Below are 18,267 nucleotides of genomic sequence, written 5' to 3'. Positions count from 1 at the left end.
AGCAGCTTTATCAGCACCTATCAGCCGCTTGATTAGCACCTCTCAACCAGTTGACCAACACCTCTCAGCCGCTTGATCAGCGCCTATCAGTGGCTTGATTAGCCCCTGTCAGCCAGTTGATCAGCAATTGTCAGCCACTTGTTAAGCACCTGTCAGCAGCTTGATCAGCGCTTGACCACTTTCCACTCAGCCGATTGAAAAGCACCGACTCAGCCACGCGAATTGCGTCTTTCAGCCAGTTGATCTGTGCCCACTGAGCCCCGCAGTCAGTGCCTACACAGCCGCCTGATCAGTGCTTGTCAGCCGCTTGACAAGTACCTGTCAGCCTCTTGATCAGCACCTAATCAGCCACACGATGATCATTTACTCAGCCGCGCGATCATCGCCTCAGCCTCTTGATCTGTGCCTACTCAGCCCCATGACCAGCGCCTACTCAGCCATGGGATCTGTGCCTGACAGCCACTTGATCAACGACTATCAGCCGCTTGATCATCGCCTTATCAGCTGCACGATCAGCGGCTACTCAGCCGCTTGATCAGAACCTGTCAGGCAGTGGATCAGCACCAGTCAGCCGCTTGATCATTTCCTGCTCTGCTGGTCATTCAGCGCCTGGTCATCCACTTGATCAGTGCCTGTCAGCCGCTTGAGAAGTACCTGGCAGCCACTTGACCAGCACCTAGTCAGCCACGCGATCATCATTTACTCAGCCGCACGATCATCACCTCAGCCGCTTGATCTGTCTACTCAGCCCCGCGATCAGCGCCTACTCAGCTGTGCGATGTGCGCCTGACAGACACTTGAGAAGTACTGTCAGCCACTTTATCAGCGACTATCATTCGCTTGATCGGCACCTGTCAACGACTTTATCAGCACCTGTCAGCCGTTTGATTAGCAGCTCTCAACCAGTTGACCAACACCTGTCAGCCGCTTGATCAGCGCCTATCAGTGGCTTGATTAGCCCCTGTCAGCCAGATGATCAGCACCTGTCAGCAGCTTGAGCAGCGTGTATCAGCTGCTTGATCAGCACCTGTAAGCCAGTTGATCAGCACCTGTCAGCCGATTGATCAGGGCCTATCAGCCACTTGATTAGCACCTGTTAGCCAGTTGATCAGCACCTGAGAGTCGATTCATTAGCACCTGTCAGCCAGTTGATCAGCACCTGTCATCCGCTTGATCAGCACCTGTCAGCAGGTTGATCAGTGCGTATCAGCTGCTCGATTAACACCTGTCTGTCTATTGATCATCACCTTTCAAACGCTAGATCAGCACCCACTTTGCTGCATGAACAGAGACTACTCAGCCACGCGGTCAGTGACGCTCAGCCGGTTGATCTTCTCCTGTCAGGCGCTTGATCATTTCCTGCTCTGCTGGTCATTCAGCGCCTGGTCAACCACTTCATCAGTGCCTGTCAGCCACTTGACCAGTGCCCAATCAGCTGATTGAAAAGCGCCTACGCAGCCAAGCGATAAGCGCCTGTCAGCCGCTTTACAAGCACCTGTAAACCGCTTGATCAACACTTACTGAGCTGCGCTATCAGTGCTTAATCAGCCGCGAGATCAGTGTCTGTCAGCTGCTTGATCAGCACCTGTCAGCCGGTTGAACAGTGCCTATTCAGCCGCGCAAATAGCATCTCTCAGCCAGTTGATCTGCTCCTACTGAGCCCCACGATCAGCGCCTACTCAGCCGCCCGGTCAGTGCCTGTCAGCCTCTTGATCAGTACCTGTCAGCCACTTGATCAGCACCTGTCAGCCGCTTGATAAACGCGTGTCAGCAGCTTGATCAGTACCTGTCAGCCACTTTATCAGCACCTGTCAGCCAATATATCAGCAACTCTCAACAGCTTGATCAGTGCCCGCTTAGCTGCATAATCAGAGCCTACTCCGCCACAGGATCAGTGACCCTCAGCCGGCAGATCGGCGCCTGTCAGCGGCTTGATCATTTCCTGCTCTGATGGTCATTCAGTGCCTGGACAACCACTAGATCAGTGCCTGTCAGCCCCTTGACCAGTGCCCACTCAGCTGATTGATAAACGCATACGCATCCACGTGATAAGCGCCTGTCAGCCTCTTGAGAAGCATCTGTCAGCAACTTGATCAGGGCCTATCAGCCACTTGATCAGTACCTGTCAGCCAGTTGATCAGCACCTGTCAGCCACTTCATTTGCACCTGTCAGCCACTTTATCAGCAACTGTCAGGCGCTAGGGCAGCCCCTATAAGCAGCTTGATCATTTACTGTCAGCCACATTATCAGCACCTGTTAGCCGCTGTATCAGAACCTGTCCACCGCTTGATCAGCACCTGTCAGCAGCTTTATCAGCACCTATCAGCTGCTTGATTAGCACCTGTCAGCATGTTGATCAACACCTGTCAGCCGCTTCATTAGCAACTGTCAGCCAGTTGATCAGCAACTGTCAGCCGCTTGATTAGCACCTTTCAGCCAGTTGATCAGCACCTGTCAGCCGCTTGATCAGCACCTGTAAGCCGATTAAACAGCACCTGCCAGCCGCTTCATCAGTGCCTGTCAGCTGCTGGATCATTGCCTTCTCAGCTGCGCAATCAGCGCCTACTCAGCTGCGAATCAGCCCCTCCACAGCCACGTGATCATAATCTGTCAGTCTCTTTATCAGAGTCAGTCATCCACTTGATCAGCAACTGTCTGCAGGTTGAAGAGTGCCTCCTCAGCCGCGCGAATTGCATCTCTCACCCAGTTGATCTGCGCCTACTGAGCCCCGCAATGAACGCCTACTCAGCCGCCCGGTCCGTGCCTGTCAGCCGCTTGAGAAGTACCTGTCAGCCAGTTGATCAGCACCTCTAAGCCAGTTGATCAGCACCTGTAAGCCACTGGATCACCACCTGTCAGCCGCTTGATCAGCAACTTTCAGCAGCTTGATCAGCACCTATCAGCTGCTTAATTAACACTTCTCAGCCAGTTGATCGGCACCTGTCAGCAGCTTGATCAGGGCCTAACAGCCACTTGATCAGTACCTGTCAGCCAGTTGATCAGCACCTGTCAGCCACTTCAATTGCACCTGTCAGCCACTTTATCAGCAACTGTCAGGCGCTAGGGCATCCCCTATAAGCAGCTTGATCATTAACTGTCAGCCACATTATCAGCACCTGTGAGCCGCTGTATCAGAACCTGTCAACCGCTTGATCAGCACCTGTCAGCAGCTTTATCAGCACCTATCAGCTGCTTGATTAGCCTCTGTCAGCCACTTGATCAGCGATTGTCAGCCGCTTGTTATGCACCTGTAGGCAGCTTGATCAGCGCTTGACCAATTTCCACTCAGCCGATTGAAAAGCAAAGACTCAACCGCGTGAATAGCATCTTTCAGCCAGTTGATCTGTGCCTACTGAGCCCCGCAGTCACTGCCTACACAGCCGCCCGATCAGTGCTTGTCAGCCGCTTCACAAGTAACTGTCAGCCACTTGATCAGCACCTGTCAGCAGCTTGATGTGCACCTATCAGCCGCTTGATTAGCACCTGTCAGCCAGTTGACCAGCACCTGTCAGCCGCTTGGTCAGCGCCTATCAGTGGCTTGATTAGCCCCTGTCAGCCAGTTGATCAGTAATTGTCAGCCGCTTGTTAAGCACCTGTCAGCAGCTTGATCAGCGCTTGACCACTTTCCACTCAGCCGATTGAAAAGCACTGACTCAGCCGCGTGAAAAGCATCTTTCAGCCAGTTGATCTGTGCCTACTGAGCCCTGCAGTCAGTGCCTACACAGCCGCCTGATCAGTGCTTGTCAGCCGCTTGACAAGTACCTGTCAGCCGCTTGATCAGCGATTATCAGCCGCTAGATCAACATCTGTCAACGATTTATCAGCTCCTGTCAACCGCTTTTTCAGCGCCTGTCAGCCGCTTTATCATGGCCTAATCAGCCCCGCGATCAGCGCCTACTCAACCGCTTGATCAGTACCTGTCAGCCACTTTATCAGCACCTTTCGGCCACTATAACAGCACCTGTCAACTGCTTGATCAGCGACCACTTTGCTGCGTGGTCAGATCTTTCTCAGCCACGTGATCAGTGACCCTCATACAGTTGATCAGCACCTGTAAGCCACTGGATCATCGCCTGTTAGCCGCTTGATCATCGCCTTATCAGCTGCACGATCAGCACATACTCAGCCGCTTGATCAGCACCTGTCAGCCACTTGATGAGCGCTTATCAGCTGCTTGATTAGCACCTGTCAGCCAGTCGACCAGCACCTGTCAGCCGCTTGATCAGCACCTGTCAGCAGGTTTATCAGCACCTATCAGCCGCTTGATCATTTCCTGCTCTGCTGGTCATTCAGCGCCTGGTCAACCAGTTCATCAGTGCCTGTCAGCCACTTGACCACTGCCCACTCAGCTGATTGAAAAGCGCCTACGCAGCCGCGCATTAAGTGCCTCTCAGCCGCTTGACAAGCACCTTTCAGAAGATTGATCAGGGCCTATCAGCCACTTGAATAGTACCTATCAGCCAGTTGATCAGCACCTGTCAGCCCCTTGATCAGCACCTTTCAGCAGCTTGATCAGTGCCTATCAGGTGCTTAATTAACAATTCTCAGCCAGTTGATCAGCACCTGTTAGCCGCTTGATCAGCACCTATTGGCCACTTGATTAGCAGCTGTCCGCCAGTTGATTAGCACCTGTCAGCCGCTTAATCAGCACCTGTCAGCAGCTTGATCAGCACCTGTCAGCCCCTTGATCAGCGCCTATCAGTGGCTTGATTAGCCCCAGTAAGCCTGTTGATCAGCAACTGTCAGCCGCTTGATGAGCGCTTGACCACTTTCCACTCAGCCAATTGAAAAGCACCGACTCAGCCACGCGAATAGCATCTTTCAACCAGTTGATCTGTGCCTACTGAACCCCACAGTCCGTGCCTACACAGCCGCCCGATCAGTGCTTGTCCGCCGCTTGACAAGTACCTGTCAGCCACTTGATCAGCACCTGTCAGCAGCTTGATGAGCACCTATCAGCCGCTTGATTAGCAACTCTCAGTCAGTTGACCAGCACCTGTCAGCCACTTGATCAGCCCCTATCAGTGGCTTGATTAGCCCCAGTAAGCCTGTTGATCAGCAATTGTCAGCCGCTTGTTAAGCACCTGTCAGCAGCTTGATCAGCGCTTGACCACTTTCCACTCAGCCGATTGAAAAGCACTGACTCAGCCGCGCGAAAAGCATCTTTCAGCCAGTTGATCTGTGCCTACTGAGCCCCGCAGTCAGTGCCTACACAGCCGCCCGATCAGTGCTTGTCAGCCGCTTGACAAGTACCTGTCAGCCTCTTGATCAGCAGCTAATCAGCCACACGATGATCATTTACTCAGCCGCGCGATCATCGCCTCAGCCTCTTGATCTGTGCCTACTCAGCCCCATGACCAGCGCCTACTCAGCCATGTGATCTTTGCCTGACAGCCACTTGATCAACGACTATCAGGCGCTTGATCATCACCTGTCAACCACTTTATCATCACCTGTCAGCCGCTTGATCAGCGCCTGTTAGCCACTTGATCATCGCCTTATCAGCTGCACGATCAGCGCCTACTCAGCCGCTTGATCAGAACCTGTCAGGCAGTTGATCAACACCAGTCAGCCGCTTGATCATTTCCTGCTCTGCTGGTCATTCAGCGCCTGGTCATCCACTTGATCAGTGCCTGTCAGCCGCTTGAGAAGTACCTTTCAGCCACTTGCCCAGCGCCTACTCAGCCATGCGATCTGTGCCTGACAGCCACTTGGTCAACGACTATCAGCCGCTTGATCATCACCTGTCAACCACTTTATCATCACCTGTCAGCCGCTTGATCAGCGCCTGTTAGCCACTTTATCATCACTTAATCAGCTGCATGATCAGCGCCTACTCAGCCGCTTGATCAGTTCCAGTCAGCCAGTTGATCAGCACCTGTCAGCAGCTTGATCAGCGCCTATCAGCTGCTTGATTAGCACGTGTCAGCCAGTTGATCAGCACCTCTCAGCCAGTTGATCAGCACCTGTTAGCCACTGGATCAGGGCCTGTTAGCCGCTTGATCATCGCCTTATCAGCTGCACGATCAGCGCCTACTCAGCCGCTTGATCAGAACCTGTCAGGCAGTTGATCAACACCAGTCAGCCGCTTGATCATTTCCTGCTCTGCTGGTCATTCAGCTCCTGGTCATCCACTTGATCAGTGCCTGTCAGCCGCTTGAGAAGTACCTGGCAGCCACTTGAACAGCACCTAATCAGCCACACGATCATCATTTACTCAGCCGCACGATCATTGCCTCAGCCGCTTGATCTGTGTCTACTCAGTCCCGCAATCAGTGCCTACTCAGCCCTGTGAGGTGCGCCTGACAGACACTTGAAAGTACTGTCAGCCACTTTATCAGCGACTATCAGTCACTTGATCAGCACCTGTCAACGACTTTATCAGCACCTGTCAGCCGCTTGATTAGAGCCTGTCAGCTGCTTGACCACTGACCATTCAGCCGATTGATAAGCACCAATGCAGCCACGCGATAAGCACCAGTCAGCCGCCTGAAAATCACCTGTCAGCAGCTTGATCAGGGCCTATTAGCCACTTGATTAGCACCTGTCAGCTAGTTGATCAGCACCTGTCAGCCACTTCATTAGCACCTGTCAGCCAGTTGAACAGCACCTGTCAGCACCTTGATCATCGCCTATCAGCCCTGTGATTAGCACCTGTCAGCCTCTTGATCAGAACCTGTCAGCAGCTTGAACATCGCCTATCAGGTACTTGTTTAGCACCTGTCAGCCAGTTGATCAGCACCTGTCAGCACCTTGATCATCGCCTATCAGCCGCTTGATTAGCACCTGTCAGCGAGATGATCAGCACCTGTCAGCAGCTTGAGCAGCGAGTATCAGCTGCTTGATCAGCACCTGTCAGCCAGTTGATCAGCACCTGTCAGCAGATTGATCAGGGCCTATCAGCCACTTGATTAGCACCTGTCAGTCAGTTGATCAGCACCTGAGAGTCGCTTCATTAGCACCTGTCAGTCAGTTGATCAGCACCTGTCAGCAGCTTGATCAGCGCCTATCAGCTACTTGATTAGCATCTGTCAGCCAGTTGATCAGCATCTCTCAGCCAGTTGATCAGCACCTGTAAGCCACTGGATCAGTGCCTGTTAGATGCTTGATCATCGCCTTATCAGCTGCACGATCAGCGCCTACTCAGCCGCTTGATAAGAACCTGTCAGCCAGTTGATCGGCACCTGTTCACCCGCTTGATCAGCACCTGTCAGCAGCTTTATCAGCACCTATCAGCTGCTTGATTAGCACCTGTCAGCATGTTGATCAACACCTGTCAGCTGCTTCATTAGCAGCTGTCAGCCGCTGGATTAGCACCTGTCAGCCAGTTGATCAGCACCTGTCAGCTGCTTGATCAGCACCTGTAAGCCGCTTAAACAGCGCCTGCCTGCTGCTTTATCAGTGCCTGTCAGCTGCTTGATCATTGCCTTCTTAGCTGCTCGATCAGCGCCTACTCAGCTGCGAATCAGCCCCTCCACAGCCGCGTGATCATAGTCTGTCAGAGTCTTTATCAGAGTCGGTCATCCACTTGATCAGCACGAGTCAGCAGGTTTAAGTGTGCTTACTCAGCCACGCGAATTGCATCTCTCAGCCAGTTGATCTGCACCTACTGAGCCCTGCATCCAGCACCTACTCAGCTGCCCGATCAGTGCCTTTCAGCCGCTTGAGAAGTACCTGTCAGCCAGTTGATCAGCACCTCTTAGCCAGTTGATCACCACCTGTAAGCCACTGGATCAGCACCTGTCAGCCGCTTGATCAGCACCTTTCAGCAGCTTGATCAGTGCCTATCAGCTGCTTAATTAACACTTCTGAGCCAGTTGATCAGCACCTGTTAGCGGCTTGATCAGCAACTATCAGCCAGTTAATCATCACCTGTAAGCCACTGAATCAGCACATGTCAGGGGCTTGATCAGCACCTTTCAACATCTTGATCAGCACCTGTCAGCAACTTGATCAGCACTTTTCAGCCGCTTGATCAGCACCTTTCAGCAGCTTTATCAGCACCTATCAGCTGCTTGATTAGCACCTGTCAGCATGTTGATCCACACCCTTCAGCCTCTTCTTTAGCAACTGTCAGCCAGTTGATCAGCGGCTGTCAGCCGCTTAATTAGCAACTGTCAGCCAGTTGATCAGCACCTGTCAGCTGCTTGATCAGCACCTGTAAGCCGCTTAAACAGCGCCTGCCAGCCGCTTGATCAGTGCCTTCTCAGCTGTACGATCAATGCCTACTCAGCCGTGAATCAGCCCCTACACAGCAGCGTGATCATAGTCTGTCAGCCGCTTGATCAGAGACTGTCAGACGCTTGACAGTCACCTATACACCACTTGATCAACACCTAATTAGCTTTGCTATCAATATTTACTGAGCCATGTGATCATCGCCTCAGCCGCATGATCTGTGCCTACTCAGCCCCTCGATCAGTGCCTACTCAGCTGTGCGATATGTACCTGAAAGCCGATTGAGAAGTACTGTCAGCCGCTTGATCATCGCCTAATCAGCTGCGCGATCAGCGCCTACTCAAGCGCTTGATCAGGACCTGTCATCCACTTTTAAGCAGCTTTCAGCCACTATATCAGCACCTGTCAACTGCTTGATCAGCGACCACTTTGCTGCGTGATCAGATCTTACTCAGCCACGTGATGCGTGACCCTCAGCCGGCTGATGAGCGCCTGTCAGCGACTTGATCATTTCCTGCTCTTCTGGTCATTCAGTGCCTGGTCAACCACTTCATCAGTGCCTGTCAGCCACTTGACCAGAGCCCACTCAGCTGATTGAAAAGCGCCTACGCAGCCGCGCCCTAAGTGCCTCTCAGCCGCTTGATCAGGGCTTTCAGCCACTTGAAGAGTACCTATCAGCCAGTTGATCAGCACCTGTCAGCCCCTTGATCAGCGCCTATCAGCCGCTTGATCAGCACCTGTCAGCTGCTTGATGAGCGCCTATCAGCCTCTTGATTAGCCCCTGTCAGCCAGTTGACCAGCAATTGTCAGCCGCTTGTTAAGCTCCTGTCAGCAGGTTGATCAGCACCTGTCAGCAACTTGATAAAAGCGTGTCAGTCTCTTGATCAGCACCTAATCAGCCACGCGGTGATCATTTACTCAGCCCCACGATCATCGCCTCAGCCTCTTGATCTGTGCCTACTCAGCCATGCGATCTGCTCCAGACAGCCGCTTGATCAACGACTATCAGCTGCTTGATCGGCTCCTGTCAACCACTTTAACAGCACCTGTCAGCCGCTTGATCAGCGCCTGTTAGCCACTTTATCATCGACTAATCAGCTGCATGATCAGCGCCTAATCAGCCGCTTGATCAGCACCTGTCAGCCGCTTGATCAGCACCTGTCAGCAGATTTATCAGCACCTATCAGCTTCTTGATTAGCACCTGTCAGCATGTTGATCAACACCTGTCAGCGGCTTCATTAGCAACACTCAGCCAGTTGATCAGCAACTGTCAGCCCCTGAATTAGCACCTGTCAGCCAGTTGATCAGCACCTGTCAGCTGCTTGATCAGCACCTGTAAGCCGCTTAAACAGCGCCTGCCAGCCGCTTCATCAATGCCTGTCAGCGCTTGATCAGTTCCTTCTCAGCTGTGCGATCAATGCCTACTGAGCCTCGTATCAGCCCCTACACAGCCGCGTGATCATAGTCTGTCAGCCTCTTTATCAGAGTCGTTCATCCGCTTGATCAGCACCTGTCAGCAGGTTGAAGAGTGCCTACTCAGCCGCGCGAATTGCATCTCTCAGCCAGTTGATCTGCGCCTACTGAGCCCCGCAATCAGCGCCTACTCAGCCGCCCGATCAGTGCCTGTCAGCCGCTTGAGAAGTACCTGGCTGCCAGTTGATCAGCACCTCTCATCCATTTGATCACCACCTGTAAGCCACTGGATCAGCACCTGTCAGCCGCTTGATCAGCACCTTTCAGCCGCTTGATTAGCCCCTGTCAGCCAGTTGACCAGCACCTGTCAGCCGCTTGATCAGCGCCTGTCAGCTGCTTGATCAGTGATTATCAGCCGTTAGATCAACATCTGCCAATGAAAATCAGCACCTGTCAGCCGCTTGATCAGCGCCTGTCAGCCACTTTATCATCGCCTAATCAGCTGCACGATCAGCACCTACTCAACCGCTTGATCAGTACCTGTCAGCCACTTTATCAGTACCTGTCAGCCACTATATCAGCACCTGTCAACTGCTTGATCAGAGACCACTTTGCTGCGTGATCAGATCCTACTCAGCCACGTGATCAGTGAGCCTCAGCCTGTTGATCAGCGCCTGTCAGCCGCTTGATCATTTCCTGCTCTGCTGGTCATTCATCGCCTGGTCAACAACTTCATCAGTGCCTGTCAGCCACTTGACCACTGCCCAGTCAGCTGATTGAAAAATGCCTACGCAGCCACGAGATAAGTGCCTCTCAGCCGCTTGATCATGGCTTTCAGCCACTTGAAGAGTACCTATAAGCCAGTTGATCAGCACCTGTCAGCCGCTTGTTCAACGCCTATCAGCTGCTTGATCAGCTCCTGCCAGCCGCTTGATCAGTGCCTCTCAGCTGTGCAATCAATGCCTACTCAGCCGCAAATCAGCCTCTACACAGCCGCCTTATCATAGTCTGTCAGCCGCTTGATCAGAGACTGTCAGACGCTTGATTAGCGCCTAATCACCCCCTCCATCAGCGCCTATTTTTGCGGCGCGATCAACACCTGTCAGCCGCTTGACAAGCACCTAAAAACGTCTTGTTCAAAACGTAATTAGCTTGGGTATCAGTATTTACTGTTCCATGGGTTCAAAGCCTCAGCCGCATGATCAGTGCATACTCAGCCCCGCGATCAGTGCCTACTCAGCCGTGCGATATATGCCTGACAGCAGATTGAGAAGTACTCTCAGCCGCTTGATCAGCGATTATCAGCCGCTAGATCAGCATCTGTCAACGACTTTATCAGCACTTTTCAGCCGCTTGATCAGTGCCTGTCAGCTGCTTGATCAGCGATTACCAGCCACTAGATCAACATCTGTCAACGACTTTATCAGCACCTGTAAGCCGCTTAAACAGCGCCTGCTAGCCGCTTCATCAGTGCCTGTCAGCTGCTTGATCATTGCCTTCTCAGCTGCGCGATCAGCGTCTACTCAGCCGCGAATCAGCCCCTACACAGCCACGTAATCATAGTCTGTCAGCCTCTTTATCAGCGCCGGTCATCCACTTAATCAGCACCTGTCAGCAGGTTGAAGAGTGCCTACTCAGCTGCGCGAATTGCATCTCTCAGCCAGTTGATCTGCGCCTACTGAGCGCGCAATCAGCGCTTACTCAGCTGCCAGATCAGTGCCTGTCAGCCGCTTGATTAGCACCTGTCAGCCAGTTGATCAGCACCTGTCAGCCGCTTGATCAGCACCGGTCAGCAGCTTTATCAGCACCTAACAGCTGCTTGATCAGCGCCTGTCAGCCGCTTCATTAGCAACTGTCAGCCAGTTGATCAGCAACTGTCAGCCCCTTGATTAGCACCTGTCAGCCAGTTGATCAGCACCTCTCAGCTGGTTGATCAGCACCTGTAAGCCGCTTAAAGAGCGCCTGCCAGCCGCTTCATCAGTGCCTGTCAACTGCTGGATCATTGCCTTCTCAGCTGCGGGATCAGCGCCTACTCAGCCGCGAATCAGCCCCTACACAGCCGCGTGATCATAGTCTGTCAGCTTCTTTATCAGAGTCAGTCATCCGCTTGATCAGCACCTGTCAGCAGGGTGAAGAGTGCCTACTCAGCCGCGCGAATTGCATCTCTCACCCAGTTGATCTGCGCCTACTGAGCCCCGCAATGAATGCCTACTCAGCCGCCCGGTCCGTGCCTGTCAGCCGCTTGAGAAGTACCTGTCAGCCAGTTGATCAGCACCTCTCAGCCAGTTGATCAGCACCTGTAAGCCACTGGATCAGCACCTGTCAGCCGCTTCATCAGCACCGTTCAGCATCTTGATCAGCACCTATCAGCTGCTTAATTAACACTTCTCAGCCAGTTGATCAGCACCTGTGAGCCGCTCGATCAGCGCCTATCAGCCGCTTATTTAGCACCTGTCTAGCCAGTTGATTAGCACCTGTCAGCCGCTTAATCAGCACCTGTCAGCAGCTTGATCAGAACCTGTCAGCAGCTTGATCAGCACATATCAGCTGCTTGATTTGCACCTGTCATCACCATGTTGATCAACACCTGTTAGCCGCTTCATTAGCAACTGTCAGCCAGTTGATCAGCACCTGTCAGTTACTTGATCAGCACCTGTAAGCCACTTAAACAGCGCCTGCCATCCGTTTGATCAGTGCCTTCTCAGCCCCGGAATCAGTGCCTACCCAGCCGTGCGATATGTGCCTGACAGCCGATTGCGAAGTACTGTCAGTCGATTGATCAGCGATTATCAGCCGCTAGATCAGCATCTGTCAACGACTTTATCAGCACATTTCAGCCGCTTGATCAGCGCCTGTCAGCCGCATGATCAGCGATTATCAGCAGCTAGATCAACATCTGTCAACGACTTTATCAGCACCTGTCAGCCACTTGATCAGCGCCTGTCAGCCACTTGATCATTTCCTGCTCTGCTGGTCATTCAGCGCCTGGTCAACCACTTCATCAGTGCCTGTCAGCCACTTGACCAGTGGCCACTCAGCTGATTGAAAAGCGCCTACGCAGCTGCGCGTTAAGTGCCTCTCAGCCGCTTGACAAGCACCTGTCAGAAGCTTGATCAGGGCCTATCAGCCACTTGCATAGTACCTATCAGCCAGTTGATCAGCACCTGTCAGCGCCTTGATCAGCGCCTATCAGCCGCTTGATTAGCATCTGTCAGCTGCTTGATGAGCGCCTATCAGCCGCTTGACCAGCACCTGTCAGCCGCTTGATCAGCGATTATCAGCCGCTAGATCAGCACCTGTCAACCACTTTATCATCACCTGTCAGCCGATTGATCAGCGCCTGTTAGCCGCTTTATCATCGCCTAAACAGCAGCCTGATCAGCGCCTACTCAGCCGCTTGATCAGTACCAGTCAGCCAGTTGATCAACACCTGTCAGCAGCTTGATCAGCGCCTATCAACTGCTTGATTAGCACCTGTCAGCCAGTTGATCAGCACCTCTCAGCCAGTTGATCAGCACCTGTAAGCCACTGGATCAGCGCCTGTTAGCCGCTTGATCATCGCCTTATCAGGTGCACGATCAGCGCCTACTCAGCTGCTTGATCAGAACCTGTCAGCCAGTTGATCGGCACCTGTCAGCCGCTTGATCAGCACCTGTCAGTAGCTTTATCAGCCCTTATCAGCTGCTTGATTAGCACCTGTCAGCATGTTGATCAACACCTGTCAGCCGCTTCATTAGCAACTGTCAGCCAGTTGATCAGCACCTGTCAGCTGCTTGATCAGCACCTGTAAGCCGCTTAAACAGTGCCTGCCAGCCGCTTCATCAGTGCCTGTCACGTGCTTGATCATTGCCTTCTCAGCTGCGCGATCAGCGCCTACTCAGCCGCGAATCAGCCCCTCCACAGCCGCGTGATCATAGTCTGTCAGCATCTTTATCAGAGTCGGTGATCTGCTTGATCAGCACCTGTCAGCAAGTTGAAGAGTGCCTACTCAGCCGCGCGAATTGCATCTCTCAGCCAGTTGATGTGCGCGTACTGAGCCCAGGAATCAGCGCCTACTCAGCCGCCCGGTCCGTGCCTGTCAGCCGCTTGAGAAGTACCTGTCAGCCGCTTGATCAGCACCTATCAGCAGCTTGATCAGCGCCTATCAGCTGCTTAATTAACACTTCTCAGCCAGTTGATCAGCACCTGTGAGCCGCTTGATCAGCGCCTATCAGCCGCTTGATTAGCACCTGTCAGCCAGTTGATGAGCACCTGTCAGCCGCTTAATCAGCACCTGTCAGCAGCTTGATCCGCACCTGTCAGCATCTTTATCAGCACATATCAGCTGCTTGATTAGCACCTGTCAGCATGTTGATCAACACCTGTCAGCCGCTTCATTAGCAACTCTCAGCAAGTTGATCAGCTACTCTCAGCCTCTGGATTAGCACCTGTCAGCCACTTGATCAGCACCTGTCAGCCGCTTGATAAACGCGTGTCAGCCTCTAGAGAAGTACCTGTCAGCCACTTGATCAGCACCTGTCAGCCAATATATCAGCAACTCTCAACATCTTGATCAGTGCCCGCTTAGCTGCGTAATCAGAGCCTACTCAGCCACAGGATCAGTGACCCTCAGGCGGCTGATCAGAGCCTGTCAGCGGCTTGATCATTTCCTGCTCTGATGGTCATTCAGCGCCTGGACAACCACTAGATCAGTGCCTGTCAGCCCCTTGACCAGTGCCCACTCAGCTGATTGATAAACGCATACGCATCCACGGGATAAGCGCCTGTCAGCCACTTGAGAAGAATCTGTCAGCAACTTGATCAGTACCTGTCAGCCAGTTGATCAGCACCTCTCAGCCACTTCATTTGAACCTGTCAGCCACTTTATCAGCAACTGTCAGGCGCTAGGGCAGCCCCTATAATCAGCTTGATCATTAACTGTCAGCCACATTATCAGCACGTGTTAGCCGCTGTATCAGAACCTGTCAACCGCTTGATCAGCACCTGTCAGCAGCTTTATCAGCACCTATCAGCTGATTGATTAGCCCCTGTCAGCAGCTTGATAAGCACTTAATCACTTTCCACTCAGCCGATTGAAAAGCAAAGACTCAACCGCCTAAATAGCATCTTTCAGCCAGTTGATCTGTGCCTACTGATCCCCGCAGTCAGTGCCTACACAGCCGCCCGATCAGTGCTTGTCAGCCGCTTGACAAGTACCTGTCAGCCACTTGATCAGCACCTGTCAGCAGCTTGATGTGCGCCTGTCAGCCGCTTGATTAGCACCTGTCAGCCAGTTGAACAGCACCTGTCAGCCGCTTGATCAGCGCCTATCAGTGGCTTGATTAGCCCCTGTCAGCCAGTTGATCAGCAATTGTCAGCCGCTTGTTAAGCACCTGTCAGCAGCTTGATCAGCGCTTGACCACTTTCCACAGCCGATTGAAAAGCACCGACTCAGCCACGCGAATAGCATCTTTCAGCCAGTTGATCTGTGCCTACTGAGCCCCGCAGTCAGTGCCTACACAGCCGCCTGATCAGTGCTTGTCAGCCGCTTGACAAGTACCTGTCAGCCTCTTGATCAGCACCTAATCAGCCACACGATGATCATTTACTCAGCCGCGCGATCATCGCCTCAGCCTCTTGATCTGTGCCTACTCAGCCCCATGACCAGCGCCTACTCAGCCATGCGATCTGTGCCTGACAGCCACTTGATCAACGACTATCAGCCGCTTGATCATCGCCTTATCAGCTGCACGATCAGCCCCTACTCAGCCGCTTGATCAGAACCTGTCAGGCAGTTGATCAGCACCAGTCAGCCACTTGATCATTTCCTGCTCTGCTGGTCATTCAGCTCCTGGTCATCCACTTGATCAGTGCCAGTCAGCCGCTTGAGAAGTACCTGGCAGCCACTTGACCAGCACCTAATCAGCCAAGCGATCATTATTTACTCAGCCGCACGATCATCGCCTCAGCCGCTTGATCTGTGTCTACTCAGCCCCGCGATCAGCGCTTACTCAGCCGTGCGAGGTGCGCCTGACAGACACTTGAGAAGTACTGTCAGCCACTTTATCAGCGACTATCAGTCGCTTGATCAGCACCTGTCAACGACTTTATCAGCACCTGTCAGCCGCTTGATTAGCGCCTGTCAGCTGCTTGACCACTGCCCACTCAGCCGATTGAAAAGCGCCAATGCAGCCGCGCGATAAGCACCAGTCAGCCGCCTGAAAATCACCTGTCAGCAGCTTGATCAGCGCCTATTAGCCACTTGATTAGCACCTGTCAGCTAGTTGATCAGCACCTGTCAGCCAATTGATCAGCACCTGTAAGCCAGTTGAACAGCACCTGTCAGCACCTTGATCATCGCCTATCAGCCGTGTGATTAGCACCTGTCAGCCTCTTGATCAGAACCTGTCAGCAGATTGATCATCGCCTATCAGCTACTTGATTAGCACCTGTCCGCCAGTTGATCAGCACCTGCCTACCGATTGATCAGTGCCTGTCAGCTGCTTGATCATTGCATTCTCAGCTGCACAATCAGCACCTATCAGCTGCTTGTTTAGCACCTGTCAGCCTGTTCATCAGCACCTGTCAGCACCTTGATCATCGCCTATCAGCCGCTTGATTAGCACCTGTCAGCCAGATGATCAGCACCTGTCTGCACTTTGATCATCGCCTATCAGCCGTGTGATTAGCACCTGTCAGCCTCTTAATCAGAACGTGTCAGCAGCTTGATCATTGCATTTTCACCTGCGCAATCAGCACCCTTCAGCTGTTGCTTTAGCACCTGTCTGCCAGTTGATCAGCACCTGTCAGCCCCTTGATCATCGCCTATCATCCGCTTGATTAGCAACTTTCAGCCAGATGATCAGCACCTGTCAGCAGCTTGAGCAGTGAGTATCAGCTGCTTGATCAGCACCTTTCAGCCAGTTGATCAGCACCTGTCAGCAGATTGATCAGGGCCTATCAGTCACTTGATTAGCACGTGTCAGCCAGTTGATCAGCACCTGAGAGTCGCTTCATTAGCACTTGTCAGCCAGCTGATCAGCACCTGCCTACCGATTGATCAGTGCCTGTCAGCTGCTTGATCATTGCATTCTCAGCTGCGCAATCAGCACCTATCAGCTGCTTGTTTAGCACCTGTCGGCCAGTTGATCAGGACCTGTCAGCAACTTGATCATCGCTTATCAGCCTCTTGATTAGCACCTGTCAGCGAGATGATCAGCACCTGTCAGCAGCTTGAGCAGCGAGTATCAGCTGCTTGATCAGCACCTGTCAGCCAGTTGATCAGCACCTGTCAGCAGATTGATCAGGGCCTATCAGCCACTTGATTAGCACTTGTCCGCCAGTTGATCAGCACCTGCCTACCGATTGATCAGTGCCTGTCAGCTGCTTGATCATTGCATTCTCAGCTGCGCAATCAGCACCTATCAGCTGCTTGTTTAGCACCTGTCGGCCAGTTGATCAAGACCTGTCAGCACCTTGATCATCGCTTATCAGCATCTTGATTAGCACCTGTCAGCGAGATGATCAGCACCTGTCAGCAGCTTGAGCAGCAAGTATCAACTCCTTGATCAGCACCTGTCAGCAGATTGATCAGGGCCTATCAGCCACTTGATTAGCACCTGTCAGCCAGATGATCAGCACCTGTCAGCAGCTTGAGCAGCGAGTATCAGCTGCTTGATCAGCACCTGTCAGCCAATTGATCAGCACCTGTCAGCAGATTGATCAGGGCCTATCAGCCACTTGTTTAGCACCTGTCAGCCAGTTGATCAGCACCTGCCTACCGATTGATCAGTGCCTGTCAGCTGCTTGATCATTGCATTCTCAGCTGCGCAATCAGCACCTATCAGCTGCTTGTTTAGCACCTGTCAGCCAGTTGATCAGCACCTGTCAGCACCTTGATCATCGCCTATCAGCCGCTTGATTAGCACCTGTCAGCCAGATGATCAGCACCTTTCAGCAGCTTGAGCAGCGAGTATCAGCTGCTTGATCAGCACCTGTCAGCCAGTTGATCAGCACCTGTCAGCAGATTGATCGGGGCCTATCAGCCACTTGATTAGCACCTGTCAGCCAGTTGATCAGCACCTGAGAGCCGCTTCCTTAGCACCTGTCAACCAGTTGATCAGCACCTGTCATCCGGTTGATCAGCACCTGTCAGCAGGTTGATCAGTGCGTATCAGCTGCTTGATTAACACCTGTCAGTCTATTGATCATCACCTGTCAACCGCTAGATCAGCACCCACTTTGCTGCATGAACAGAGCCTACTCAGCCACGCGGTCAGTGACGCTCAGCCGGTTGATCTTCTCCTGTCAGGCGCTTGATCATTTCCTGCTCTGCTGGTCATTCAGCGCCTGGTCAACCACTGGATCAGTGTCAGTCAGCCGCTTGACCACTGCCCACTCAGCAGATTGAAAAGCGCCTACGCAGCTGAGTGATAAGCGCCTGTCAGCCGCTTTACAAGCACCTGTAAACCGCTTGATCAACACTTACTGAGCTGTGCTATCAGTGCTTAATCAGACGCGAGATCAGTGTCTGTCAGCTGCTTGATCAGCACTTGTCAGCCGATTGAACAGTGCCTATTCAGCAGCGCAAATAGCATCTCTCAGCCAGTTGATCTGCTCCTACTGAGCCCCATGATCAGCGCCTACTCAGCCGCCCTATCAGTGACTGTCAGCCTCTTGAGAAGTACCTGACAGC

The sequence above is a fragment of the Bubalus kerabau genome, unplaced genomic scaffold (genome assembly GCF_029407905.1).
Source record: "Bubalus kerabau isolate K-KA32 ecotype Philippines breed swamp buffalo unplaced genomic scaffold, PCC_UOA_SB_1v2 scaffold_25, whole genome shotgun sequence".
Taxonomy (NCBI): Eukaryota; Metazoa; Chordata; class Mammalia; order Artiodactyla; family Bovidae; genus Bubalus; species Bubalus kerabau.
Note: the sequence above shows the minus strand (reverse complement) of the source record.